The 22,467-nt window shown below is 37.2% G+C and overlaps 1 protein-coding gene across 1 annotated transcript in view; it reads right to left on the bottom strand.

The window, feature by feature from the left end:
* MOSMO (modulator of smoothened) overlaps positions 1-22,467 on the bottom strand; it is a 52,479-nt gene that overhangs the window by 13,010 nt on the left and 17,002 nt on the right. The gene's annotated exons all lie outside the window — the stretch shown is intronic.

Raw genomic sequence — 22,467 nt, 5'->3', positions numbered from 1 at the left:
CATGGTTACTTAGTAGTGTATTGTTTAGCCTCCATGTGTTTGTATTTTTTTACAGATTTTTTTCTTGTAATTGATATCTACTCTCATAGCATTGTGGTTGGAAAAGATACTTGATACAATTTCAATTTTCTTAAATTTACCAAGGCTTGATTTGTGACCCAAGATATGATCTATCCTGGAGAATGTTCCATTAGCACTTGAGAAGAAAGTGCAATGTGTTTTTGGATGGAATGTCCTATAAATATCAACTAAGTCCATCTTGTTTAATGTATCATTTAAAGTCTGTGTTTCCTTATTTATTTTCATTTTGCATGATCTATATACTGACTTTTATATCCACCTTTGTAGTTACCTTTATTGTGCCCTATTTCTTTGTGTGGATTCAAAACACTGCCTAGTGCCCTTTTCTTTCAGTTTGAAGACTCCTTTCAGTATTTCTTATAGGACAGGTCTGTTAGTGATGGATTTTCTCAGTTTTTGTTTATATTAGAATATCTTGATTTCTCCTTTGTTTCTAAGGGATAGTTCTGCAGAATTTTTAGTTGACAGTCTGTTTCTTGCAGCATTTCGAATATGTCATCCCACTGCTCTCTGGTCTCTTGGTTTCTGATGAGAAGTCAATTGTTAATGGTATTAAGGACCCCTTGTACATGAGGATTCACTTTTTTCCTGCTGTTTTCAAGACTGTCTTTATGTCTTTGGCTTTTGATTGTTTGACTATGACGTGTCTAGGTGTGAATTACTTTGAGTCTATCCTACTTGGAATTTGTTGAGATTCTTCAATGTGCAGAGTAAAGTTTTTCATTAAACCTGGAGAGACTTTGGCTCTTATTTATTCACATATTCTTTATGTCCCTTCTCTCTTCCCCTTCTGAGACTCCCATTATGTGTAGGCTGGAATACAGTTCCCCTCTTATCCACAGTTTTGCTTTATGCAGTTTGTACCTGCAGTCAACCACAGTCCAAAAATATTTAATGGAAGATTCCAGAAATAAACAATTCACTAGTTTTAAATTGCAAGCTGTTTTGAGTAGCATGATGAAATCGTGCACCATCTGGCTCCAGCCCACCTGGGACGTGACATTCCATTGTCCAGTGCATCCACACTGTATGGGCTACCTATCACCTGTTAATCACTTATTGGTCATCTAAGTTATCCAATGGACTGTTGCAGAACTTCAGTGCTTGTGTTCAATGAATCCTTACTTTACTTAATAATGGCCCCAAAGTACAAGACTAGTGATGCTGGCAGTTAGGATATGCCAAAGCAAAATCATAAAGTGCTTCTTTTATGTGAAAGGTGAGAGTTCTCAACTTAATAAGAAAAAAATTTGTATGCTCAGATTGCTAAGATCTACAGTAAAAATGAAACTTCTTTCTGTGAAATTGTGAAGATGGAAAAAGAAATTCATGCCAGTTTTGCTGTTGTACCTCAAACTGCAAAAGTTATGGCCACAGTGTGTGATAAGTGCTTAGCTAAGATGGAAAAGGCATTAAATCTGTGGGTGGAAGACATGCTGATTGATGGCAATGTGTTAAGCCAGAAAGCACTGAGCCTATAAGAAAACTTCAGCAAAGGATCCCCTGAAACAAGTGATACAAAGCCATTTACTGCAAGTAAAGTATGATTACACAGCTTCAGGAATAGGTTTGGATGAAAAATATAAAAACTACTAAAGAAACTGTATCTGCCAGTGAAGAAGCTGCTACCACATTTCTGGCAGAGCTGAAGCTAAAGAGAGAGATCACATTCACATAACTTTTATTCAATATACTGTTATAATTGTTCTCTTTATTTTAGCTGTTGTTTTTAAGCTCTTACTGTGCCTAATTTGTAAATTAAACTTTATCACAGGTATGTATGTATAGGAAAAAACATAGTATATAGAGTTGGGTCCTATCTGCAGTTTTAGGCATCCACTGGGGGTCTTGGAACATATCCCCTTGCGGGGGGGGGGGCGGGGGGATAAGGCAGGCACAACTGCATTTCCCTTATTGAAGTAAAAGAGCTCTTTAAATATTAAAGAAATTAACTACTTGTCTGTGATTTGAGCTACTGATATTTTATCCCAGATATTTTGAGAACTCCTGCTCTAGAGACAGGTTTACCTTCAATACTTGCTTCTAGTCATAGAGATGATCAGACCTAAAGAGTAACATCCAATTACATTTGGCAAGAAAGGTGTTTCTTAAACAATGGAATTATTTTTTTTTTTGAGTTTAATATTTTAAATCACCAAGTAAATTTTCTGGTGCTAGAGATATAATGAAGTATGCTCTTTAAAGACCACAAAGCAGAAAGTTGATAGAGGAACACAAGCAGAACCCAAGTCAATACACTTGACTTACTGTAGCTTAAGAGGGGTTTTCCTTTTAACTTCCAAAATTAAACTGTTTGAAAATATTTCTACAGAGTGCTTTCTTTCCAAGGTAAACTCTCTAGCCACAAAATAGATATATCAATCAATAAAACAGAATCAAATACACCTCAACAGCCCAAATATATATATGATGGCATTAGAAATCAATTGAAATAATGTATTATTTAGTAAACTGTTTTAGATAATTGGTTTACCATTTAGAAAAGAATTAAGATAGATTCCTACTTAATACCATGCATCAAAATAAGATGGCAGAAATATAAAAATGAAAATCATAAAATAAAAAGGAAAATAGTCTAGTTGACTGTGTGGTCTTAGGAATGGGGAAGACCTTTCACATATATATACAGTCAGATTCTATAAAGAAAAAGACCATGACTGTAATTTAAAAGTAAACAATAACCATCATGCAATACACATGAAGGGGTAATATTCTTTATATATAGTGAGTCCTTTCAAATCATTGTGAAATCAAACACTAAAACTGAAAAATGGACAAAGGATATGAATAAGCAATTCATATAAGATGGCATACAGGATATCAAAAGGATATATATATTTTAAAGTTCATGCTTTCCAGTAATCAAAGAAATGCAGACCAAAACAACAAACGTTTAAAAATATCTGTATCTTCTAATCTAATACATATAGGAATTTAGAATACGGTAAAGGTGGCATTTCAAAACATCAGGGAAAAAATGTGCTAGTCAATGAATAGCACTGGGGCAATTGCCTATAGTTGGGGGAAAAATAAAAGCTAATTATTTAAAATTATGGATAAAAATAAAGTGCTATATACGGCTAAATGTAAACAAAACAAAACAAAACAAAAAACTATAAACTTGAAAGGACTTTCAAAAGAAAAGAAAAAAAAGACACAAAACTCTAAACCCATGAAGAAAAAAAAAAGATAATCAAAACTTTAAACTTCTTTACGACAAAAGAAACCATAAACAATATTGAAAAATAAATTTGAAAACCAATGTGAGGCTGGGAGAAAGTATTACAACTATATAACAGTTTAATATCTGGAATATATGAATAGGTACTAGAAATCAATGAGGAAAAATTGAAAACTTCAAGTATACAAACAGAAGAGTGGCCAGTAAGATGAAAAGATGTTCAGGGAATCCCCTGGCGGTCCAGTGGCTGGAACTCCGTGCTTTCACTGCCAAGGGCCTGGGTTTGATCCCTGGTCAGGGAACTAAGATCCCACATGCTGTGGGACACAGCCAAAACAAAACAAAACAAAAAAAAGTTCAACTTCATAATAAAGAAACAGAAATTAAGACAAAATACCATGTTTTGGTCATTAAATTGGCAAAAACTAAGATTTATATTAGCCAGTACCAGAAGAGGTATAGAGAAATGAATACTATTTTACACATTGTTGGGATGGTAGGAAGAAAAATGGTACAGTCTTTTGGGGGAGCAATTTGAAATAATAATAATAGCAACAATATCAGTTAATGCTTATGTAGTACATGTCCCAGGTTCTATTCTAATTGCTTAAGATAAACTAGCTCATTTCATCTCTTTACAATACTATGAGGTAGGTACCATTATTTCTCCAGTTTATAGATGAAAAAACTGAGCCACAGGGATGTTGAGTAAAATCATTCACAAAGATGTTGAACCTAGGAAGTTTGGCTCTAGACTCTGCTATTATCCACTATGCTATATTATCCTGCAGTGGCAGCCTTGGAAATACACTGCTCAGATCTCCCTTGAAGACACCTCAAAGTTTAACTCCAAAGTGCAATTAGCCTACAGCTGTTAGTGCCTTTCAGATTCACCTAATTTTTCAAGATGAAGCCACTTTTTTCTCAGACAGCCTCTGGTCAATAACTGAGCATGAAGGAGTTCTAGGGCCTAGCCATTTCTTCCCAATGCAGTACTACTCCTCTAAGAAGTAATCTTTACTTCAGAGTATCCTGCTGAGTTGGCTGAGACTCTGATAGATCTGTATCATGATCTGACCACTTTCCCTCTCCTTCAGCTTCTGCCCTTTTTCATTCACAGGCACTAACCCTTGAATACTATTTGCAGTTCTAACTCCATCTCAGTGTCAGCTTCCCAGAGGATCCAACTGACTCAATTGCCTTTCTAACAAAATTTTAAGTGCATATACCCTTCTATCCAGCAATTTCATTTTTACATATGTAATCTAGAGAAAACCCTGCACATATGGATAAAGAAACAGGTACAAAGATATTCACTGCAGAACTGATGAGGATGATTATAATTTTTGTGACTTTCTGTTTGAATAAAAAAAATTTTTTAATATGTTCACTGCAGTATTACTTATAATAGTGAAAAAAACTAAACACTGATCAATAGAGGAATGGTTAATTAAACTGTGGTACATACACACCACAGAATACAGAAAAGAATGAGATAATTCTTGCATACTGATATGAAAAGATTTCTTAAGACATCATGAGAAAAAAATAAACCAGTATGTATCATGAGATCCACTTATTTAAAAATATTTATTTTTGTAAGTACACATATATGTAGATGCATAGGAAACTGAGTAACCACTGTTACTTCTGGAAAGGAAAGATGGAGCTGGGGGTAGGAAAGTTAGAGATGGGCAAGAAAACCCTATATTTTCCCTTTTTTTTTGGCTGCACCTCACGGTTTGTGGGATCTTAGTTCCTGGACCAGGGATTGAACCTAGGCCCCGCAGTGAAAGTGCCGAGTCCCAACTACTGGACCATGAGGGAATTCCCTCATTTTTCATTTCAAAATTTAGAATGCATTCATATACAGTTGATCCTCATTATTTACAGATTCCATACTTGCAAATACGTCCACTCATTAAAATTTATTTGTAACCCTGAAATCAATAGTTGTGGCACTTTAGTGGTCATCCAAAGACAGCACATGTGCGGGATGGCAAAAAACTGAGTCAGCTGACACACACACTTTCACTTGAAGTCAAACCAGGAGATGCTCTGCCTTCTTTCAGCTCTCATACAGAAAACAAGGGTCCTTTCCATGGTCCCTTTATACCGTGTTTTTTACATTTTTGTGCTTTTTCTTGGTGATTTTGCTGTTTAAAATGGGCCCCGGGCTTCCCTGGTGGCGCAGTGGTTGGGAGTCCACCTGCCGATGCGGGGGACACGGGTTCGTGCCCCGGTGTGGGAAGATCCCACACGCCACGGAGCGGCTGGGCCCGTGAGCCATGGCCGCTGAGCCTGCGCCTCCAGAGCCTGTGCTCCACAACGGGAGAAGCCACAACAGTGAGAGGCCCGTGTACCGAAAACAATAAAAATAAAATAAAATAAAATAAAATGGGCCCCAAGTGTAATGCTGAAGTGCTGCCTAGTGTTCCTAAGCGCAGAAAGGCTGTGACGTGCCTTTCAGAGAAAATATATGTATTAGATATGCTTCATTCAGACACGAGTTACGGTGCTGTTGGCACGATGTTATTACATATTATTAGTAGTATATAATATATAATATTATATATTAATATACAGTTGATTCATTGAATCCTTAAGGTGTCTTTAAATAGAAACACTCACAAAACTAGGTTACGTATTGATTAGTTGATGAAATGTGACCATAGGCTCGCAACAACCTAACCCCTGGGGACAATAATCCACTATTTACTAATCCGGCGTTCACAGTGACTTTATAGAACATAACTACCACATGAGAATCAAGTGTTATTAAAGTTTTAAAAAAAGCACAAGAGCTATGTTAACCAGAGTCCTTTAAAAATAGAGCAATAAAGTCATCAATAGGGGTCAAGTGTCCTTTTAGCTCTCCTGTGCACTGAAATTCCACACCCCTGAGCTGCCTGCTTTTTACATGGTGATGATACAGCTGTTTGGACTTTTATTAACTCAAATTTTTCTTCACGAGGCCCCCAAAAAGAATTAAAGAAATCAGAACAAATTACTATTGACACCCTGGGTTCATCCAAAGAGACTTAAGATCTTACTACATAAATGACCCCTTGGTCAGCTTGGACCTAAACTAATATGATAGCCACTTAGCCACATGTGGCTATTAAGAACTTGAAATAAATATACCATAAAAATTTTTAAAAAACACTAATTAAAGTCCTTTTAAATGTAAGAAATGCAACGAGCAGACAAATTTTTATTTTCAGGATCCAATAACTACTCATTTTTATCAGTTTCCAAATATTTTACTACCCACCAATGCCCACAGCCAACATTAGAGAATTCAATACATTTTATTTACAAAGATCATGGAGATCTATTCCAAATACTGCTCTTCTGGGAATTCCCTGGTGGTCCAGTGGTTAGGACTCGGCACTTTCACCGCCGTGGCCTGGGTTCAATCCCTGGTCGGGGAACTAAGATCCACAAGCTGCGCAGTGCGGCCGAAAAAAACAAAACAAAACGAACTTCACACTATGAATTAACTACAGACGTTAGAATCTTGACTGTGTATAAGAGATTATAGCGAAGACCTGATTCTTTCTTTTCACTTAGTTATATTATTGCTATTAAATATAAGGTCATCAGATGATGCAGAATAACTTGCTACGCTGTTTGAAAAGTTATCCTTATTTAACATGAAGGCCAGTGAAAGGCAGCACAGAATATTCGCTAAGAGCATAGTAAGCTGGAGAGCAAGTCTGTCTGGGGCTCTGTCACTTACTAGCTCTGTAGCTTTGGGCAAGTTATTTATCCTCTCTCACTTTCTTCATCTGTAAAATGGGGATGATAAATAGTACCTACCTTATAGGGTTACTGAAGATTAAATTGAGTTTAATCTTGCAAAAAGCTTAGAACAATACCTGGCACACAGAAGGGCTTAATAAATTAGTTACCATTATTAATATTAAGAAGGTGTTTCAACAATACAAACAAAACACTTCTGGCTACCTAACTTGGGGAATAGGTAACTAAACAATCATGTATTCCTTCAATGGGTTGCATTCTTTACAACTATTTTCTATACTATTTTCAGACAACTGATATTTCAGAATTTCTCAAACCTACCTCAACTGATCATATATTTGAGGCAATCTAGGCATCTTAGCCTGTTTCCTTATTTATAAATAGAGACCTTCTATTATCTATTATACAGGTTGTTGAAAGTATTTAGTAAGATAAGTATAGTATAAACAGTATAGTGCCTAGGTGTTCCTCCCCACTTAGTTCCAACTGATTTCTATTTATCCAAATCGACAGAAAGCTAAGCAGGTTGGTTTCCTTTGCCCTGAGCCAGGGCCCTACATTCACCTGGTAACTTCTGGTGCTCAGGTGAAAATATACACCTTCCACAGAGCTGGCCTTAGAAAAACCAATCTGTAAAATGACAGCAAGCATCATATGAATTGTAATCAAAGTCCATAAAAACTTGAAAAGTATGGAGAAAATGAATGTAATTATGTTTTAGCAAATCACAGGAACTACCTTTTGAGCTGAAAGTCAGGTAAATTTTAAATACTTATAAAGTAAAATACCCTATATATGAAGTTCATCATTCCATGAAGTGTGAGACAGGGTAAAACCGTCAAAAAAGGTGTAAGTAAATCTACAGATGACAGAGTCATGACGAATTACCAAGAGAAGAAACATGTTTTTAGGACTATTCCTTACTTTGAAAACTGTCAGGTAACTGCTGACTGGGTCCGCCAGTCATGCCACCTAACTTAACAGAAGCCTAATGCTGCTCAGTGGGGCTTAAGTTCCTCCTTGGTGACTCTGTTGCATCTCCCACAGAAGCTGTTTTGGACTTTTCCACTCTCCTCAAATTTTCTCTTGCCTGCCCAGAGTAGATAACCTTTCTTCCCACTTAAAGGAAAAAATCAAGGTCATGCAAATGAAGCAAACTTATTTGCCCTCCTCTCCACCTGAAATCATCTTTGAAGCTCAGTGTACAATCTCAGAATTTCTCTGTACCACCTCTTCCGGTTTTTTGTTTTTTGAGAGCTTAATAGTAACTTTCACGGTGATTCTTTTTCTTTTTTTAATTGACATATAGTTGATGTATTTCCTGTTTCTTTTAAAGGAGATGAATTCCTTCTTCTTCCCAAAGCTTAATCCTTAACTAATTCCCTTCCCACCCTTTCTTTTGACTTCAATTACTCCCTAGACCAGTGTTGGTCAGAGTGTGGTCTTAGTATTTAAACATATCAGAATCTCTTAAATGGGTACATGTGCCTGTGTGTGTCTTGGGGGTGGGGGTGGGCATGGGAATTACTTGTTTTAAAATGCTGATATCTAGTACCCAGACTTATTGAATTGGGTTCCCCTTATACGGTGCCAACAACTTGCATTTTAAACAAAACCCTCTTTTTGGCTGCATGGCATGTGGGATCTTGGTTCCCCGACCAGGGATTGAACCCACACCCCCTGCAGTGGAAGCACAGTCTTAACCACTGGACCACCAGGGAAGTCCAGGCAAAAGCTTGTTATTCTTGTGCACACTAAAATTTGACTAAAATTTGATAGTCTTAGACTATCGATCTTTCTTCTGTCTACAAGATGTTTATGTCTTTATATATATATAAAAAAGCAAACTATACTTCCTTTAAGTGATTATCTCAGATTGCCACATTGCCCCTCTTCCTTTAGCTCTGTGGGGAAATGTATCTCATTATCCACTCATTCCTCACACTCTTTGTAATGTGATTTTCACTTCATTGCTCTATGTAGGTTGCTCTTTCCAAGATCATTCTTGTCTTCTCCAGTCCTCATTTTCTTCAGCTTTTCCGAAGCATGCAACATTGGTAGCTAGCTCCTTCTTCCTGGCTCTGTCTTTGTTATCTTGAAACCATACTCCTGTTACTCTCCCATCTCTGGGGCTGCCTCTTCTGTTTAGTTGGTTCTTTCCCCTTAAATGTTGTAAATCCCAAGGCTCTTAATTCTTTACAGAATTTTAGCCTCATCTTCTACCTGCTTGGGTGTCCTATTGTTACTTCAAACACACAATGCATATAAGATGTAACCTTCTGATTTCCCATTTCCCTTCCTTCATTCAAATATTTACTGCCCATCACTATATGCTAGGCACTGTTCTAAGTATTGGACATAAAAAGTTGTAAAAGGAGATGGAGGCAGACGCTTTCAATAATGAAACTGTCACTGCTCCAATCACCTACTTTGGAAATCACGGAACCATCTTGTTGCTTACCTCATTCTGTCCCTTCTAACATATTAAAAATCATTCTTTCTTTGTAATTTTTATTTGTTCCTTCCATTTCCACTGCTATCATCCCTATCTAGATCTTCACACCCTAATGCTGAAATTATTCTAATAATTTTTTTAATGTCACCTTTATTTTTAAAAATTATTTATTTATTTTTTATTTATTTTTGGCTGCGTTGGGTCTTCGTTGTTGCACGCAGGCTTTCTCTAGTTGCGGTGAGAGGGGGCTACTCTTCGTTGCGGTGTGCAGGCTTCTCATTGTGGTGGCTTCTCGTTGTGGAGCACGGGCTCTAGGTGCGTGGGCTTCAGTAGTTGTAGCACGCAGGCTCAGTAGTTGTGGCTCTCGGGCTCTAGAGAGCAGGCTAGTAGTTGTGGCACACAGGCTTAGTTGCTCCACGGCATGTGGGATCTTCCCAGGCCAGGGCTCAAACCCATGTCCCCTGCATTGGCAGGTGGATTCTTAACCACTGAGCCACCAGACAAGCCCTCTAATAATTTCTTAACTAGTCTCTCTCCTTCTAGTTCCTTCTTATATTTCATTCATTCAACACATATTTACGGAATGGCTTCTATGTGCTAGGCACTCTTCTGGGTAATGGGATACAGCAGTAAGGCAAACAGCATCCCTTTTCTCATGAAGCATATATCTTAGTGGAGGCAGACAGGAAAAAAATAAACAAATAAACAAGGTAATTGTAAATAGTTACAAATGTTACTATGACATTGGAAAATGATATAGGGTAAGGGGTTAAAGAGGAGGAGGAAGCAAATCTTAGATTCTCAGGGTGGTTATGGAAGGCATCTCTGAAAAGGTGGTATCTGGCTTAGATTATAAATCCTATCACACTACTGTTAAGTTAATATTCTCAAAACACCACTTTCATGTTATCTCTCTGCTAATGAACTTTTAAAGGCTATCTATTGATTATAAACAAAGGCCAAAATTCCCACCTAACTTTCCAATTTAATTTTCTAAAAACTCTCCTACAGATTCTGCTTCAACTCAAAGTTACTAAGTGGTGAAAAGGATACGCCTGGCATAGTGCTCTTTTTTTAAAAAAAATTATTTATTTATTTTTGGCTGCGTTGGGTCTTCGTTGCTGCAGGCGGGCTTTCTCTAGTTGTGGTGAGAGGGGGCTACTCTTTGTTGTGGTGCACAGGCTTCTCACTGTGGTGGCTTCTCTTGTTGCGGAGCGTGGGCTCTAGAGTGTGTGGGCTTCAGCAGTTGTGGCTCATGGGCCCTAGGGCACACAGGCTTAGGTGCTCCGAGGCATGTGGGATCTTCCCGGACCAGGGCTTGAACCCCTGTCCCCTGCATTGGCATGTGGATTCTTAACCACTGCACCACCAGGGAAGCCTTGGCATAGTGCTTTTTTCCCTTCAAGATACCCAAATGAATACATACTCCCAACAAGTATTATCGTGTCCTTTTTTGCAAATAAAAAGGAAAGAGACTTGCCTAAAATCATTCAGCTAATAAGGGACAGGACTGGGCCACAAATAACAATAAAACTGCTATTTATTAACGTTTATGTGCCAAACTATGTGTTAAGGGACTTACCTGTTTGTCTCATTTACTCCTCATCACTGAAGGAGATAGGTATTATTATGACTAGGAAACTGATATGGTTAGGTGTGGTTTGATTATTAGGAAACTGAAGCTTAGAGAAGCTTAAGTAATCCTCCTAAATCACTAAGTGGTCAAAACAGGATTAAAACTGAGACCCGTCTGATTTAAAAGTCTATTAGACAACTATGCTTAATCAACTCAATGTTATGTGGAACAAACTCCAACCCTGGATCAACACAATGATCTTTTCCCATATCTCCACTTAGTCTGCTGAACTCTACTGGAAAAAAATATATAACCAGAAGACTGGGATCATTAAAAAAATTTATGCCCCATAGGCCCAGCTAGGCCCGCATTATGACCTAGAAACATTCCTACTTTTCTAGCCAGCTCTCTCTCTCCCATTCTCTATAGCAGCTGTCTCAACCTTTTCCACTCTCCTCAAACTTCCTACCTTATCATCCCCTTTTCACTCCTAACAAATGACCCCTTCTGTTATACCACAGAGAAAATATGAGCCATCAGAAGTAAACTCCCTCAACTTTCTACCATCAGATCTAGAAACTAACTTAATCTACTTGCCCCTTACTTCCTTTCCTCCTGTCACAAAGGAAAACTTACCTTGTCTCCTGAAGTCTATCCCTCTGCTACGCTGTCTACCACTCTGCTTTGTATCATTAGGATCCTTAATCAAGAATTCCTTCTCTTTGGTGCATTATCAACCCCTCCCTTTCTACTGACTCCTTATTACCATCAAGATAAGCCCAACTCCTCTCAAGCTAAAATTGACACACCCTGGACCCCACATTCTTTTCTATTTAACTAACCTCCCTCTCCCTTCCACTCGCAAAATTCCATCTCCATTGCTATCTTACTTCACCTAGTCACTTCTCAACCCACTGGGAATGAGGCTCCTACTCTACCACTTCACTGAAACTTCTTTCATCAAGGTTATTAAAAATCTTTTTTAAACCAATTTCATTTTACTTTGGTAACACTGCTGACCATTTCTTTCTTCTTGAAGGCACTTTCTCTTCATGGTTTCCACAATATCAAATTTTCTTTTGGTTTTCCTCTTAAATCTAGCTCTTTCTCAGCCTCCTAAAAATGTTGGTAATCTTCAGAGGTCTGTCCCTGGTTCTGTTCTCTTTTTCTCCCCCCTCATTCCTTGTACTCTCCCTGGGAAATACCATCCCTACACAGAGCTTCTAAAATAAATCATATACTAAGGACTATTCTTTATCTTCACTCCAAGTCCGATTTATCAGTTTCAGGTTCACCTATATACCTGCCCAGCAGGCGTACTCTCCGGTTTGACAAGCTCTTCAAATTCAAAATATTAAAATTGGGATTAATATTAAAATGCCCCCCTAATGCCCTAACAATCAAGTCCAAGTTCTTCACATAGCTTAAAAGGTTCTTCAGAAAACATGTTGGCAGTTTCTTAAAAAAACTAATCATGCTACTACTATATGACCCAGCAATTGCACTCCTGGGCATTTGTCTCAGAGAAATGAAAACTTAGGTTCATACAAAAACCTGTACATGAATGTTCATAGCAGCTTTATGTGTAATAGCCCCAAACTGGAATTAGCCCAGATGCACTTCAGCAGGTAAATGATTAAACAAACTATAAAAAGAAATTAACTATTGACACACACTACTTGGGATGTCTGATGCTGACTGTGGTGGTGGACACATGAAACTACCCAAGTGATAAAACTGGGTAGCACTTATTAATACATAAACACAAGTGAGTACAAGTAAAAGTAAGTAAATCTGGATAAGATCTGTGAAATACATCGATGTCAATAACCTAGTTGTGATATTATACTATATGTTTGCAAAAATGTAGGTATAGAATAGGAATAGGCTAGGAATAGAAATGAACTTCCTCAACCTGATAAATATCATATATATATAACATATTATAACAGTAGGATGTATGTATATATCCCACCGTTAACATACTTAATGGAAAAAGACTGAATGCTTTCCCCCTAAGATCAGGAATAAGGCAAGGATATCTACTCTTGCCGCCTCTATTCAACACTGTTCTAAAGGTTCTAGCTAAGGCAACTGGGCAAGAAAAATAAATTCATGGAAACACTATTAGAATAAATGACTTTAAAAAGATTGCAGGATATAAGATCAATACATAAAAATTAATTGTGTTTCCATATACCAGTAATGAGCAATCTGAAAATTAAGAAGGCAATGAGGGACCTCTCTGGTGGCGCAGTGTATAAGACTCCCAGTTCCTAATGCAGGTGGCCTGGGTTTGATCCCTGGTCAGGGAACTAGATCCCACATGCATGCCACAAGTAAGAGTTTGCATGCCACAACTAAGGAGCTCTGGAGCTGCAACTAAGAAGCCCACGAGCCACAACTAAGGAGCCTGTCTGCCGCAACTATAAGAAGCCCACGAGCCACAACTAAGGAGCCTGTCTGCCGCAACTAACACTCCATGCAACTAAATAAATAAATAAATAATTTTTTAAGAAGAAGGTAATGATTGCATTTACAATGACAGCAAAAAGAACAAAATACTCAGGAATAAATTTAACAAAATAGGTGGTAACTTCTGGTTTCTAGACCAGTATGTAAGGAGCTTTGAAGCTGTCATTCTTGCCCATAGAACAAGAAAAGTAATGAACAAACTGCATATCAACAACTCTTCTTAGATCCATCAGAGAACTGAGGACACAGGGCAAACCACTACCTCCAAAATTAGAGAAACAAACAGGCAGATATAGAGAATTACAACCCATTGCAGCAGAAACCTTGAATCTTCCATGGGGACTGATACCAGGGTAGGAAAATTTAAACTGTAACTTACGAATTCTTGGAGGCTCAGTGTGATTAAGTTTAAGAGTTAAAAATTCCAGGAGTGTCTAGTTTTAGAAGGTCTCCCACACTTTTGTGAGTTTTACCTCTGGGAGCTCTACAAGGTTCTCACAGTGGAGATAAGAGAAAAATTTCCTTTTGCATCCAGCATGTAAAAGGACAAAACAGCTATTTTAAAATAAACCCAGAACATTCTATTCTTAACGAGGCTTGGCCTCAAAAGAAACCATTTCACCAGAGCCTAACAGATGGGTTTTTACCAGAGCCTAATAGAGCTAGAGAAAGAGAAGAGCCAACTCCAGCCCTTTTTTAGCCTTAATGTCTCACCTAAGGAGGGTAGGGGGACTGAGAAATACTTGCAACGGTCACAGCCCAGGGGCACAGGCTCACTAGAAGACTCACTAAAAGACCTGACCTCAGAACTGTAAAATGCTCTCCCTCCCTACATACCTTGACATCACCCAAATAGGGTTCCTGTATAATAGCAGAGGAATACAACTCAAATAACTGCATGTATCAGATCTTATTTAAGAAGTCTCTAGAGAACCTCCAGACAACACTGAAGACAAAAGACAAAAAAAAAAACAAAAAAAAAAACAAGACACCAAAGGAAATTTTAGCCACTGACACTACAGCTACAGTAAATACAGCCAAGCCCCTAGCCAGATAAACATAAAACCTCACACTAAAAGGTCTATTTATCTTAGTTTCCTTTTACCCAATATATCATGTGCAGCTTTCAACAAAAAATTACAAGACATACTAAAAAGATAAACACAGTTTGAAGAGGAAGAGTGAAAAAGCATCAGAAGTAGACTCAGATAAGAAAGACACTGGAATTGTCAGACTGGAAATTTAAAATAACTATGATTAATATGCTAAAGGTATACCTAATGGAAAAAGTGGACATCATGCAGAAACAGATGGGCAATGTAAGCAGAGAGACAGAAACTCTAAGAAAGAAAATGCTAGAAATCAAAAATCCTGTAACAGAAATGAAGACTGTCTTTGATGGGTTCATCAATACACTAGACACAGCTGAAAAAAGAATCAGCAAGCTTGAAGAAATCTCAATAGAAACTTCCGAAACTGAAATGCAAGGAGAAAAAAGAAAGAAAAAGACAAAACAGAATATCCAAGAACTGTGGGACAATTACAAAAGGTATAACATAGTGTTGCAGGAATACCAGAAGGAGAAGAAAGAGAAAAAGGAACAAAAGAAATATTTGAAGCAATGACCAAGAATTTTCCAAAATTAGTGACAGGTACCAACCACAGATCCAGGAAACTCAGAACATCAAGCAGGATAAATGCCAAAAAACATACAAGTATATACATTATATTCAAACTGAAGAAAATCAAAGAGAAAATCTTGAAAGAAGCCACAGCAAAAACCACCTACCTATAGAGGAGCAAGGGTAAGAGTTATATCAGGCACCATGCAAGAAGACAGTGGGGTGAAATATTTAAAGTTTGAAAGAAAAAGCCCCATCAATCTAGAATTCTGCATTCAGTGAAATTATCCTTCAAAAGTAAAGGAGAAAGGGACTTCCCAGGTGGTGCAGTGGTTAACAATCCACCTGCCAGTGCAGGGGACACAGGTTCGAGCCCTGATCTGGAAGATCCCACATGCCGCAGAGAAACTAAGCCCGTGCAGCACAACTGAGCCTGCGCACCACAACTACTGACGCCCATGCACTCTAGGGCCTGTGTGCCACAGCTACTAAGCCCGTGTGCTGCAACTACTGAAGCCCACTCTCCTAGAGCCCGTGCTCCACAACAAGAGAAGCCACCACAATGAGAAGCCCACGCACTGTAACAAAGAGTAGCCCCACTCGCTGCAACCACAGAAAGCCTGCACGCAGCAACGAAGATCCAATGCAGCCCCCCAAAAAAGTAAATAAAGGATAGTCTTAAAAAAAAAGTAAAGGAGAAATAAAGACTTTCTCATACAAACAAAATTGAAAGAATTTTCCACCAGTAGACCTGCTTGCAAGAAATATTAAAAAATTCTTCAGAAAGAAGGAAAATTACATCGATCAGAAATTTGAATCTACAGAAAGAAAGGAAGAGCATGAAGGAATAAATGAAGGTAAAATAAAATCTTTTATTTTTCTTATTCATGATTGATCTAACAGAAAAGCGTTTGCTCAAAGTAATAATAGCAATGATGTATTCATTGAAGTGAATGACAGCAAGGTTACAAGGAGGAACTGGGAATTGAATAATACTTTATAATATGGTAGCTGCACTACCTCTGAAGTGGTGTAGTGTTATGTGAAAGAGGACTTGGATGAGCTATAAATACATACTGCAAACTTAAGGTAAGTCACTAAAAAAAAAATTTTTATTAAGTATAACCCCTTTACACTGAACACTACAAAATGTTGCTGAAATTAATGAAGTTTTAAATAAATGGTAAGATATCCCATACCCATGGATTGGAAGACTTAGATAATACTCCCCAAATTCATTTATAGATTCAGTGTGATCCTTATCAAAATCCCTGCTGGGTTTTTTGTTTTGTTTTGTTTTGTTAGTTGCAGCAATTGACAAGATGACCCTAAAATTTATATGGAAATGCCAGGGACTTAGAATAGCCACAAGAATCTTGAAAAAGAACAAAGCTGGAAGACACACTTCTTGACTTCAAACCTACTATAAAACTACAAGTAATCAAAATGGTGTAGCAATGGCATAAGGACAGACATATAGATCAATGGAGTAGAACTGAGAGTCCCAAAATAAACCCTCACATTCATGGCCAATTGATTTTTAACAAGGGTGCCAAGACTATTCAATGAAGAAAGAATAGTCTTTTCAACAAGTGGTGATGGGACACATATGAAAGAATAAATGTAGACCCCTACTTCACACCATATACAAAAATTAACTCAAGGGGGCTTCCCTGGTGGCGCAGTGGTTGAGAGTCTGCCTGACTATGTAGGGGTCATGGGTTCGTGCCCTGGTCCAGGAGGATCCCACATGCAGCAGAGCGGCTGGGCCCGGGAGCCATGGCCGCTGAGCCTGTGCGTCCGGAGCCTGTGCTCCGCAACGGGAGAGGCCACAACGGTGAGAAGCCCGCGTACCGCAAAAAAAAAAAAAATTAACTCAAAACTAAAGAGAAATCTAAATGTAAGAGCTGAACCTTCTAGAAGAAAACTTAGGAAAAGACCTTCATGACAGTGGATTAGGCAATAGTTTCTTAGATATGACACCAAAAGCACAAGCAATAAAAGAAACAATAGATAAAATGGACTTCAAAATTAAAAGCATCTGTGCATCAAAGAATACCATAAAGAGAAAAGATAACCTACAGGACAGAAGAAAATATTTGCAAGTCATATGTCTAACAATGAGTTATCTTTTATAACTCAATAATAAAAAGACAATTCAACATAAAAATGGGCAGAGGATCAAACAGACATTTTTCCAAAGACAGAAGAGAAATGGCCAAAAGCATATGAAAAATGCTTACCATTATTAGTCATCAGGGAAATGCAAATCAAAACCACAATGAGAACTACTTCATATCCACTAGGATGGCTATAATCAAAAACACAAATAACAAGTATTGGTGAGACATGGAGAAACTGGAATCCTCACACATTGTTGGCGGGAATGTAAAATGGTGCGACTACTTTAGAAAACAGTCTGTCAGTTCCACATAAAGTTAAAGATACGATCCAGCGATTTCACTCCTAGGAAAGCAAGCGAAATGAAAAGATATGTCCACATAAAAATGTGTACAGGAATGTTCATAGTAGCATTACTCATAATAGCTACCAAAGGTAGAAACAACCCAAATGTTCATCATCTGATGAATTGCTGAACAATATGTAGCTTATCTATACAATGGAACATTATTTGGCCATAAAAAGTACTGATACATGATATGACATGGATAAACCTTGAAAATAATATACTGAGTGAAAGAAGCCAGTCACAAAAGACTATATATGATTCCATTTATATAAAATCTGCAGAATAGGTAAATATATAGAGATAGAAGGTAGATTAGTAGTTGCTTAGGGCTGGGATAGTTGGTGGGGGTGTTAATAGCTGAAGGGTATAGGGTTTCTTTCTGAGGTGATGAAAATGTTCTAAAATTGACTGTGGTGATGGTTGTACAACCCTGTTAATATACTAAAAACTGTACACTTTAAAGGGATGCACTATGTGGCATGTAAATTATATACCTCAATAAATCTGTTTTTTAAAAAGGAGGAAGAGAGACGGAAAAAATAAGCTCTTCATGATCTAGTCCGCATTTCCCCACCATCATCTGATACCAGTCCTCCCTTCAAACTATTGTTATCAGGCACACTGAGCTTTCAGGTTCCCTACATATAACTTTTTTTTTTTAAACCTCTGAGGCTTTAAACTTGCTTTTCCTTCTACATGGAACATTCTTACATTCTTTCCTTCTTTGGCCAATTTATTCCTTAGATCTCAGGTTGGATGTCATTATTCCATGTAGCTAGCCATTTCTAACATTCCAAGCCTGAATTAGAGGCACCCCAATGTGCTCCCACAGCAATATGCATTTACTACTATTTCAGCACTCTTACTGAATTCCAATTAACTGTTTAATTGTTTGTAGTTCTCACTAAAACTGGGTCTTATTTATTGCATCGTGCTCTAGAGTAGGTAAAAAATACTTTGCAAAGAATGGAATAAACTAACCATAAGCCAGAATCACTTTTGTGATCATTAGTCAGCTCAATAGAATACTTAAAAAAAATTCCTCAACTACTGGAAATATTTAATTGTAAAGAGAAAAGCACTGGCGCACAATTTGCCTAGAAATATGCATGACACACTTAATGTTCCGACACTCTAAGTTTTCAAATGGAGAAATACTGACCTGCCTTAGCTGGTTAAGCTTTATACAGACATACACGTTTAACCTGTTTGGAAAATACAGCTTTGATTTTCACATACTTTGATTGTATTTGAATCTTTTCCTGTGGTGATGCATGATAGGTTCTGAATCCCAGTGAGTATCTATCTACAGGTAAGTCTGCAAAATAAAAGACCCAAGAGAATACTAAGGCCCAGAGCACTCTTATCAATTCTGAGTCTGGGTCAAGTTTGAATAGATAGTATAGATTCCATATATATGGAAGATTATATATAACAGTTCCTAAAAGAAAGAGGTTCAGTAGAGTAAAAGGTAATTAAAAAAGAAAAGAGTCACGGATATAGAAAAACTAGTGGTTACCAAAGGGGAGAGGGGCAAATGAAGGGTATGGGATTAAGAAATGTAAGTCTAAAACAATGTGGTGTTGTCCTCTGTATAGATTTCTTCTAACTTAAGAATGGACTTCAGAAGCAATTTTGCTAGGAAATGTTCTGAAACTGGGGGGTTGGGTAGAGAAACATGGGTTTATGGGGAAGAAATCTGAGAAAATGGTCTTTTTAGCCAAACATTAATGTTTTGTCTGAAGTTGTTTAGCAATCCTGTAATTTAGAAATTTCTATGAGAGGTCCAAATAACTGCTGAAAAGCCTTTAAGAACACAACAGCATTTTCTGTCCAGAAGATTTAATTGTCTGAAGTTCCATGTCAACTGATTGCCAAACTACATTTTGGTGACACAATGAAAGGAGAGGTAAAAGCTTTAAAACTGGAAAGGAGATTGAAGAAAGGAGAATTTTCTCAAACCATAAGATCTATGATAATGACATTAAAGTATGTTAGATTTTTTTTTTCCCTAGACAGATGATAAGGCTGGAAGACTATAAACGTCAACTCAATTAAGAAAGAAAAACAGGCAACCCTGTTTCATGTTATGAATCATACATGTATCTAACAGCCTTGAGAAAGAGGACTTTTGAACTTGGAAGTATTTAAAATGCTAGGAATGTACATTAAACAATCTGCCTTTTATAACTTTTAAAAACATGAACACTGCAGAAAGTGTAAAGGAAACAATGCTCTCTGATCTTATACACTCATTCACATATATGATAGTGAGGGAATGCTCGGCAGAATGTAAATGTAGAACACGAAATATATAATTTATCGCCTTTGGGAAAATAAGGTTTTAGAAAAGGAAAAATTAAAGGATATATGACTGAGAAGATTATATATAACAATTCCTAAAAGAAAGAGGTTCAGTATAGTAAAAGGTAATTAAAAAAGGAAAGAGTCACAGATATAGAAAAACTAGTGGTTATCAAAGGGGAGAGGGGCAAATGAAGGGTATGGGATTAAGAAATATAAGCTGCTATGTATAAAATAGATAAACAGCAAGGATATATTATATAGCACAGGGAATTATAGCCATTATCTTATAATAAATTTTAATGGAATATAATCTGTAAAATACTGAATCAATATGCTGCACACCTGAGACTAATATAATATAATCAACTATACTTCAATTTTTAAAAAAGTTGTTTTAGAAATAAGTTTAAGACACCCTTCTGATATTTACAGAGTATTAATTATGTGCTTCTGATGTTAGGATCCTCTCTTTCCTTTGGCCATGCTGTGCAGCATGTGGGATCTTAGTTTCCTGACCAGGGATCCGATCCGCACCCCCTCCATTGGAAGCATGGAGTCTTAACCACTGGAACTCCAGGGAAGTCCTGGATCCTCTCTCTTTAAAGTCCAGGGACCAGAAGGCTTATCCATGACATTGCTGAAATGATTATAATCAAACAAATGTCATAACTTCTACTACTTAAAGCAATTGAGTAATCACAATAAAGGAAAACTACATTTGTATGTATGGGTATATATGTATATGCATGTTATGTGTTTGGCGTAATGCTTATATTCTGAAACTGAGATAAGAAGGGAAAACTCCGGTAGTTTAATTGATAATAATAATTTTTATTGATAGTCAACTACATTCTTTGTATTTTCTGCAAAAAAAGATATACAGCTCTTAAAATGGATGGGCACAACCTAGGAAAAGAATTGAAATCAATAATTTAGAACTACAGAAATTTACTGACATAAAATATGATAGACTTTAGAAGCTGAAACTGCATCCAGATGTTCTTCCAGAAAGTTATGGTTAGCTAGCCATACTAAAACTCCCGGAGACTGTTCTTTGTTGTTTCAGTCAGACAGGAATCTCCAAACGAATACAGAAATTTTCATATTGAGACAAAGGGATTCAAGGCAAGGGCTTGAGGCAGGAAACAAATTAGAAATTCAATCTTCTTGCCACTGCACAAGTAGAGTAGATATTTGGCATCTGTCTTTCTTATTTCCCAAACAGAACCTCAAGTGTTTGGGTTCAGAAAAATCTGGTTTTGTCCTAACCTCTCCTTTAAAACCTTGACATTAGAATAAAGGGTGCTCAAAATAAATTTTGTTTCCCTATCACTCATAAATCTGGAGGAGGAAAAAGGATAAATAATAATAGCTGTCACTATATTCTGAGCACTTATTTAGTGCCATTCATGGTATTATTAAGTGCTTTACATATGCTCATTTAATTCTCAAAACAATACAAATGAAGGAACTGAGTAACAGGCTAAATGAATAGCTACCAGCTTGAAAAAGGTCTGATTGAACACTGTGCTCAAAGTTTACTATTTAGTAATATTTTGGTAGAACAGTTTAATATTTTTTGTTTGTCCAGAGAGTTAAAACCGTAGAAACATCAACAAAGAGGTCTCATAAACCGTTTCCACAGACAATGGCACATTCTCCACAAACAACTTTGCACAGGAAATACTAAATTAATTTTCTCCAGGTGTTTAGAAACTCAGTTAATCCAATAAAAGACTATAACACTATTTTACTTTCTTAATTCTAATTAAAAGCAATTTAAAAAAATTAATCTGACTGCCAGTCTTACTTCCTTTTAAAATAATATTGAAATTCTGGGCCTAGATCTTCTGGACAATTTCTCTGGTATATTATTTAAAATCACATTTTAAAGCCATGCATTTTAAAGATAGTATTTCATGAGTGATTAAAAAATAGACAATTCCATTTTGATTCTGCTAATTCAAGAAGTCTTTTTTCGTGTGTGTAGTACACGGGCCTCTCACTGTTGTGGCCTCTCCCGTTGCAGAGCACAGGCTCCGGACGCGCAGGCTCAGTGGCCATGGCTCACGGGCCTAGCCGCTCCGCGGCATGTGGGATCTTCCCGGACCGGGGCACGAACACGTTATCCCCTGCAACGGCAGGCGGACTCTCAACCACTGCGCCACCAGGGAAGCACGAAGCCCTCAAGAAGTTCTTTAAATTCTGTAATTTATTTAAAAAGTAAGTTTGGAGATTTACGACACGAAGTACTTTAAGCAAGATCCAACTAAATTCTTGTACAGTTTAATTCTTCCTATCATTTTTCCTCTGCAAAATCTCCAATAGCAGCTTGTGTACTCAAGTTATTTACATATTTTCTCCCTTAATCATTCGCTTTTCAAAGGACAGAGTTCATTTAACAACCAGTTATTATGTCTTTGTTTCGTTGCTATTTTTGTTTGCCTTCTTTAATGAATGAATCATTTCAAAATCACAGTTTATAAAGTGATACTTGTTTCTACGATCTTTCAT

The sequence above is a fragment of the Kogia breviceps genome, chromosome 14, assembly GCF_026419965.1.
Source record: "Kogia breviceps isolate mKogBre1 chromosome 14, mKogBre1 haplotype 1, whole genome shotgun sequence".
In the NCBI taxonomy this organism is placed as follows: domain Eukaryota; kingdom Metazoa; phylum Chordata; class Mammalia; order Artiodactyla; family Physeteridae; genus Kogia; species Kogia breviceps.
The sequence above is the reverse complement of the archived record's forward strand: the minus strand, read 5'-3'. Positions and strand labels throughout refer to the sequence as shown.